Below are 8,340 nucleotides of genomic sequence, written 5' to 3' on the forward strand. Positions count from 1 at the left end.
ATCATGTGGTTCATAAATTTGGAAATGAGAGCTTTGTTTCTTATAAAAGGTGGTAGCTGCAAGCTGGCCATCCTGCAGGTTGGGAAGCATAGCCTCCAGTATGAACCAAGTGGACACTTCAAGGTGAGACAGGAATTGATGGTGAAAGAGTCAGCTAAGTATACCTACACAACAGGTTAAAGGAGGAGCTATGAATATTCACCAAAGAACATGCAAACATGCATAATAAGCAAGTATGCGTATTACATATGTTTCGTGTTCAACCTGGGGTGGAGACTTAACATTCAAATGCATTAAAATTAGGCTCTATACATCAAAAAGTGGAACAGAGAAGGCAAAGGGAGCCTTCTTTGTTGGTTTGCATAAGCTCATATAAGGCTGGCAGGTTAATATCCCAAATACTTGGATCTGTACAGATACCGTGCACAGCCTCTGTAAACTGGCCAGAGCCAGTCTGTAGTCGGTGGTCTCTTATGAAGAAGGAATGCTGGTTAGTTGTGTAGAAACCACAAAAATGGAGGTGAATCTGGCAAGTCTTTCAAAAGTGCCGGTTTCTGTTTAACCTTTAGTAAATAAAGTGGATATAGTTTCGAAATGTGTCCATTGTTGAAACATAATCCCCAGTGTTGATGGTGGAGCCTGGTGGGAAGTGATTGGATCATGGGAGTGGATTTCTCATGAATGGTTTGGCACTATTCCCTTGATGCAGCCCTCTGGATAGTGAGTGAGTTCTCTGGAGATCTAGTTTTTTAAAAGTGTGTGGCACCTTTCCCTCTGGCACCTCCCCCTGCTCTCTCTTGCTCCTGCTTTCACCACGTGATGTGCCTGCTCCTCCTTTGCCTTCTGCCATGATCGGAAGCTTCCTGAGGTCTCCTGAGAAGCAGTTGCCACTGTGATTCTTATACATCCTGCCAAATCATGAACCAATTAAACCTTTTTTCTTTGGAAATTACCCAGTCTCGGGTATTTTTTTATAGCAATGCAAGAATGGCCTAATGGTCTAATGGCAATTTGTGAGAAAGGGTGTATAACACCTATCCCATCATGAGTGGCAACGCAGATTTTAAGGTTTCTCTGAGGTCCACTTTGCCAAGAGGGTGTCTGTTCAGCCTGTTGTGAGGCTTAGGATTTTAAATTCTCACCTTCAAAGGAAAACAACCCCCAATGTCTTCCCACTCACATGGATGAGGGCCGCCCCTGTGATCCTGAGCTATACTAGAATCCAGCATTCCATCATCAACAAAGGCTGAACTCAAGCAAGTGTTCGGGATATTAACCTACCAGCCCAATTTGAGCTTATCCAAACCAAGCATCATTCTTTCCTATAATTCAAGATAGAGACCAGGCTTGCTACACATCCCTCCTACAGGATCTTTGTCCATATGATGAAGCAGCTGGTTTCAGGCATGGCTTATTCTAGACCAGTATTTATAATAGACATAATTCTCTCAAGGATACAGCCACAGTTATGCAATCCTGTCTATCACATAGACCAACTTACAGAGCCTCAGAAATCTTCAAGTCTGGAGTATGTCTCCATTTTACTTTTACATAATAAAAAAAAAGAATTTGGCTCCTTCAAAACAAAGGTATAATCAGCATTAAGGGAAAATTTAATTCCCTAACCTTAACGAAAGAGAAAAATTCTTAAAGCTTAAAAAAATACATGTAGCTGTCTTTCTTACTAGCTTAAAAAATGCAAAACAAAACAAAAACTCTCCAACATTTGACCTTTTCTTATTCAGAATATATGCTTGTTTTCACTAGAAGTCACTGCAGTAAAACAGCTTCCTTCTTTAAATTCTTGCCTCAAGGATCCTCTTCAGTTTCATGCCAGTCTCTTTTGCCTGACCATTGTTGCAGACCCTTCACTTTGATTCAAGTTCTTGCATTTTACCCACCCATTAGAATTGGTTTTGCACCCCAAGGAAAGCTGCCCTACCTGGCTCTTACAGCAGTGCCCCTTTATGTGGACATCCCTGCCTGCTCCCATGAGGAGACCCAGCTTCTGAGACCCTAGCCCAGAATTCTGTTCACCCACCATCCCAGCCTCCAGTATTTCCTGATTGGTAAGTTGCAGCTATTATCCTCAGATGGATTAGGATTTCAGAACTCCACTGTAATGCTCCAGTGTGCTGTGATGCACACATAGCAGCTCCTTTGAAGAGAATATGGCTCAATTTCACTGTCACTTGGGTTCACTGTATTGTAGAAGACCTGCAAACTTCACTAACCAGAGAAACAAACGTGCTCCAGGCCTTCAATGCCAAGATTTTCATCCTCCAGTTCTTCCCCAACCCCCAAATCTGCCCCATCCTAACCCTCTATCCCTACCCCAACTTTTGCCCAATTACCATTAATGACTAATGTTTTCTTCTAAGCTGTCTCTTCCCACAGCTATTCTAGTAGATCCCTCCAATGGCAAGTGATTCCAGGGCAATTAAGGAAGCTCAAATGAAGAATCATACACCACAGAGTTAGCGTAATTCAGAATCTACTCAGAGCCTACAGTTTCTCCCAGAGATATTTACCTCTGCCCAGAACACTTTCTAGTTCTTTGTCTCACACAGATATATGGGTACATGCAATAAGGGTCAGACAGCAAAGCGCTAGTCAGCTTCTTTCTTCCAACTGGCCAGTCCACCGATCAAAGACCAACCATTCTGCCAGATAGTACAGGTAAACTGTCTCATCAACAATACCACTACCATTAGCCACAGACATTGAGAGAAAGGGTCTGTAGCTCCAACTGTCATGTAGTTGTGGCTTCTTGCAGAGAATCTGAGATAGAATGGTTTAGCTCTGTGACCTCAGTTCTGGAAAACACTCCTATAGTACCTCTCCCTTTGTGATTTTACCACCTTCGAAGATAAAGACAAAAAAGACACTGTGTTCACATTTTCTGAGTTAAATGCTATTAAACCAACTAGTCTGGAAGTAGCACAAACTGGCTGTATAGAGGAGACATCCAGTATGCTCAATTCTTTGGTTCTACAGAGAGGCCCACCCCCTTTCATCACCATACCATGAAGATTAATGAAAGAATTATCTTCATTCTGTTGAAGGATAGTAGGGACTTGTATTCATGGGACAGTAATTATGGACTCAAGTGTGGCAAGCTGCTTTATAAACCAAACAATTAGCATTTAAGTTCAGTTCCCCATAAAACCCATAAGGAAAAACATTGTCAGTGGCTTCATTTATATTCCCTGTCCCATTTGCTACATCTATTCCATGAATTCCAGATAAATACATCACCTTTGGAGAAGGAACATCAAACAAAGAAATAAAAAGCTCCCTTGGAGACTGTGATATGCAGCCAGATTTGGAAATCAATGCAAGATACCCTTAAACCACCTTCCCAATGTTCAGAATCCCATGATGCTTATGGGATTTTTTTCCCTGTAAGTGAGATTGGGGTTATTTCAACTGTTTCAATATAAAAACACTCTGCAATTCAGTAAATAACTTAAAATTGAATATCTTTTTCCTTTTGGGTAAATTCTTGGTCAAGTGACACAAATTTTAACTCTTTTTGAAGAAGATCCAATTGATTAATAGAAACACTAAATCCTCTTATACTGCCACCAGCAGTGAATATACTGCCTAAAGTCCTATCAACATTGAATTTCATCATGATCACTATTTTTTTTTGCTAGTGTAATTTTGTAATTTTGTAATAACAATATAGCCAAGCTGCTTTAATTCACATTGCTATGATTGCCCTGTAAGCTTCTGTGATGGAAGCCTTCTGAAAGTCATCAGATCCAAACAACTAGCCAAGACACCTCAAGCTAAATACTACCTAGCCTAATGTATTTACTAATGTGGTCTTGTGATAGAGATCATTCTTTTCTAGGACATAGTTGCTCAATGAACATGCAATCAATCTAAAGGGATTGTTTGGGTTATATTACGAATTTCTTTTTGTCAACATTCTTTATTATAATGATAGCAAATTAGGAAAAATCAAACACATCAGTTATCTTTCAACTTTGATGATCTCTGATGACTAGCAAGAAGGTTTTAAAGTTGTGCAAATTAAGACAATTTTTAGAAAGCCAAGTGGGTTTAATAAATCTATTTAAAGCTATTTTTATCATTCCACTAGTGCAAACAATAAATGAGACCAGGGTAGAGTTATACAGAAATGTTGTGTATGTCTTTGGATGTCCCTAAAATCTGAAGGGAACAGAACAGTGTAGCTCTAGGGTCATTTCATGTAGAATAGAATTATGAAAAATTTCAAGGTCATATACCCACGGCTATGACTCTTGGGTAATTGACTGGGCCAGACCTGCAATAGATCCTGTAAATACAGACATGTTTCCTATTCTCTCTCCTATCCTATTGTAATTTCAAAGAAGGCAAAATAAGAACCGGTTGAATAAATATCCCCAAAGTTTGCATGTAAATAAATTTGAATGCAACACCACAAGTATGTCCTTGGTCTGTTCTCTCCAAAGTTTGATCTATTAAACAAACTATTAGGTTGGTGCAAATGTAATTGTGGTTTTTGCCATTACTGTTAATTGCAAAATCTGCAATTACGTTTGCACCAACCTAATGGAAATCACACTCATAAATGTGCGTGGGACAAAAAACTTGGAAGAATAGCAGATGTACTGGATGACAGAGTCCAATCCAAAAGGGGTACATTTGGACTACAAACAGGAAATATGAGGTCAGAGGTCAGACATCTAGTACAGAAGAAAGCTGTGAAGTGGTGGATGTAACAAATAGTGTGAGGCAAAGGATCCCAAGGTATCTTTCTGTTGTATGTTAGCCATAGGGCACAGGCTTCTCTTTATTGATTTCAAGTTATGGAACTGGGCTAAAGCAAGCTCATCTTCAACACTCCTTTTCGCTTGCTCTCTCTCAGGCACTTAGGGAGCATTACAAGTTATCATCTGCCTGCTGGAAGAATTATACTGTCTTTTCTTACGGGCAAGTGCATAGCAAATAATTTGGTCCTGTTTAAAGAGAGATCTGGCTTTTTCCTTGGGGTATCTGGGAGATACTTTATGTCATACCTGATTAGAGTGTCATTGTTTAGGTGGGAGTGGCCACATTGGATCTTAGAGTGGGCAGGCATACCTAGTAGTTTTGAGGGGTCCTTCTGGCCATGTTAGAAAGACCAACCATATGATTTAAGGTAGAGGCTTCATGGGGTATCAGTCAACCTGGGCACTGAATTCAAACATGTGGACAATTAATTAAACAATCATGTCTAGATAATGACTTCCAAATAAAAACTCTGGACCAAAATTGTGAAATTTCTCTTGTTAACAGTACTTGCATATGATCACATTAAGGCCCAGAGGGCAACCCCTCCCAACTCCACGGGAGAGGACAATGGAAGCTTTGCATTTATAAATCTCCCAGACTCTGCCCTATGTATGCATCTCTTCTTTTTGCTGATTTTAATCTGTATTCTTTTCCTGTAATCAACCTTAACCATGAGTATAATAGATTTCATGAGTTTTGCAAGTTCTATTAGAAAATTATCTAACCTAAGGGTGGTTTTGGAAATCCTCCAAAATTGCAGCTGGCATAAGAAATCAGGAGTCTTAGCCAGGTGCAGTGGCTCATGCCTGTAATTCCAACACTTTGGGAGGCTGAAGCAGGAGGACTGCTTGAGTCTAGGAGTTCAAGCCTGGGCAACAAACTGAGACCCTGTCTCTAAAAGAAAAAAAAAATTTAATTGAAAGAAAAAAAGATAGCCAGGTGTGATAGTATGTGCCTCTAGTCCCAGCTACTTAGGAGGCTGAGATGAGAGGATCCCTTGAGCCTAAGAATTCAAGGTTGCAATGAGTTATGATCATGTTACTACACTTCAGCCTGGGTGACAGAGAGAGACCTTATCTCAAAAAATAAAAATAAATGAGGAGTCTTGTGGGCTATGGCTTCAAACCTTGTAGTTTGACGAACTCTGGGTAGTAATGTGTACATATCTACTAGTTGATATGGCCACCAACCATGTGCCTGCCCAAAGCGCTACTTTATGAGGGTTGGCTTACACTATCTTATGCAAAAACCAAGTTCACTATGCTAATAAGAGGACATACTTCCTTTAAGAAAAAAAAATGGTTTCTGTTTGTATTTTTCCTTCGAAAAGTTGAAAGTTCTTTGTGTTTTATAACAGTTCACCCAGATATTTGAGATTATCCTGTTTTAGCATTAAGAATAGAACTCTAACTTCAGGTAAGTCCCATCCTTAGTGGGCAATTGTGATTGCTCAGTAATCTCTCTCAAACAGAAATATATGAAAAGTGTTAAACAGTAATAAAACTCTGACACTTCACTTCCTAGCTGCTGCCTCATTCTCTCAATTGTCTCATCTTCCTGACCTACTATAATAATATTTTCTATCTTCCAACCTATGTTCTAGGCACCCCAGAGGTTGTTACATCCATTAACAATTCTTTGCTAGGAGATATGTCTGAGGTCAATTTCATCAGCTCTTATTAAAAACTGACCTTTTTAAATAAAAAAGCCTCCTATTACTCAGCAGAATTTTTATAGTTTTGCATTATTTGTGTGGTGGTATTTGATTATATTCATCTAAAAGGATGACCATTTATATCAGTCAGCTTAGGCTGCTGCAGCAAGAATATGACAAAAATGATGACGACTAAAAAGAAGAGGAAATTTCGGAGATATATTTATTTCTTGCTCGTTTTACATGTCCACTGTGACAGAGATTTACCTCTGCTTTATATTTTCTTCATTCTGGGGCCCAGATTAAAAGGTCACCCCTGATCCTTATGGGACCTTGCCAGCTTTTATGGTAAATAGAAAAGACAGTGGGATCATGCAATAACTCTTAAAGCTTCTGCTTGGAAGTTGCCTATATCACTTCCACTCAACATTCAATGGACCAAACCAAGTCATGAGGCTAAGCCTACTCAACAGATAAAACTCCAAAGTCCCACCCGATAATAGCATCATACTCAAAGTTCAAGACTTCAAGATAATCTCTTCATTAGAACCAGTTGTTGACTCCTTGATCCAGATACCTATGCACTTAAAAAAAAAAAAAACTATTTGCATTCTAAAAACTCAATATATTAGTAAGATGATAGGCAAAAGTCCAAGAAACCACAGTAAGCATTTCCATTTGGAAAAGAGACTTACTTAATACCTCTTCACAGCAATTCTGAAATCCTGTGAGGTAGATGTCAGAGAGTCTACTACTCTGGTGTGGAAATACTACTTGATAAGGCCCCAGTTCTGCTTCCTAATAGTAGCCTGCATCCTGTTATTTTCCTTGACTCTTGCTTCACCTTCTGGAAGGTTCTACATTTCTATTACCCTCCTTGGCCACAGCTGACATAGGCATAAAAGACTGAGCTGCTTTCTCCGTCTTCTTCCTGCATAGAAAAGGTTGGGTACTCAATAGTTGTTTTAAGTCTTAGTCTCTTTTAGGCCAAGCTGATGAAGTTTTTGGTGGTATAACTCAATACCCTCAAAATTTTGATTTTTAAAAATTTGTTTTATTCCAGTCAGCAATATGTGTCAATAGCAGACCTAATTTTCCACTCCTTGAGTTGAACACGTTCCTATGAGAAGACTACATCCTTTTTTTAGAGCTTTTTGTCCAACTAAAATGATCTACTGAGCACAATCACAATGCATTCAGAGGTTTTAACAAAGGACAGGAAAACCATACCCTTGCTTAGGTCTTTATCAAAAGGCTGAGTTTTAATCAGCCTTTTTTATTCACAGTTGATTTTACTTTATAGCCAAGGTTGAAAACTACTATTTAATGGTCTGTTAAATTCTGTCATAGTAAGCAGGAAGCACTGCTGATACTCTGTTTCCCACATCTCTGCCTAAAGCCATGAGTTCCAAGTTATTACAGTAATCCTTGTATTAATATCACACTATTACATAACTTGAGCTACCATCTTTCTAGTTTCTAATAATAGATTCTTCATCATCTATTTCTCACCTTAGAGCCAGTATCATTTATTTTCAGTTTTTGTTATAGCAGGTCTCCACTGGATGTGCCAAGAATTAATTCAGTCAGCTTAGGCAAGTCACGCTGTGGTAAAAAGTGATTCATGATTCTCACAGGCTTATGATAATAAACATGAATCTCTTGTTCATTCTTCATGTCTATTAGAGGTTAGCTTCAGCTCTGTTTCATGGTACCTTCATGCTAGGACCCAGGCTAAAGGGGTATTCCCATCCACATACCCAGGCCTCATGGCAAATGCCACTTCCGTTCATATTTCATTGTCAGTTATTTGTTACTGTCTTAGTCTATTTAGGCTGCTATCACAACATATCGTAAACTGAATAGTTTATAAACAACAGAAATATATTTCTTGCTGT

The sequence above is a fragment of the Pan paniscus genome, chromosome 11, assembly GCF_029289425.2.
Source record: "Pan paniscus chromosome 11, NHGRI_mPanPan1-v2.0_pri, whole genome shotgun sequence".
Classification (NCBI taxonomy): Eukaryota; Metazoa; Chordata; class Mammalia; order Primates; family Hominidae; genus Pan; species Pan paniscus.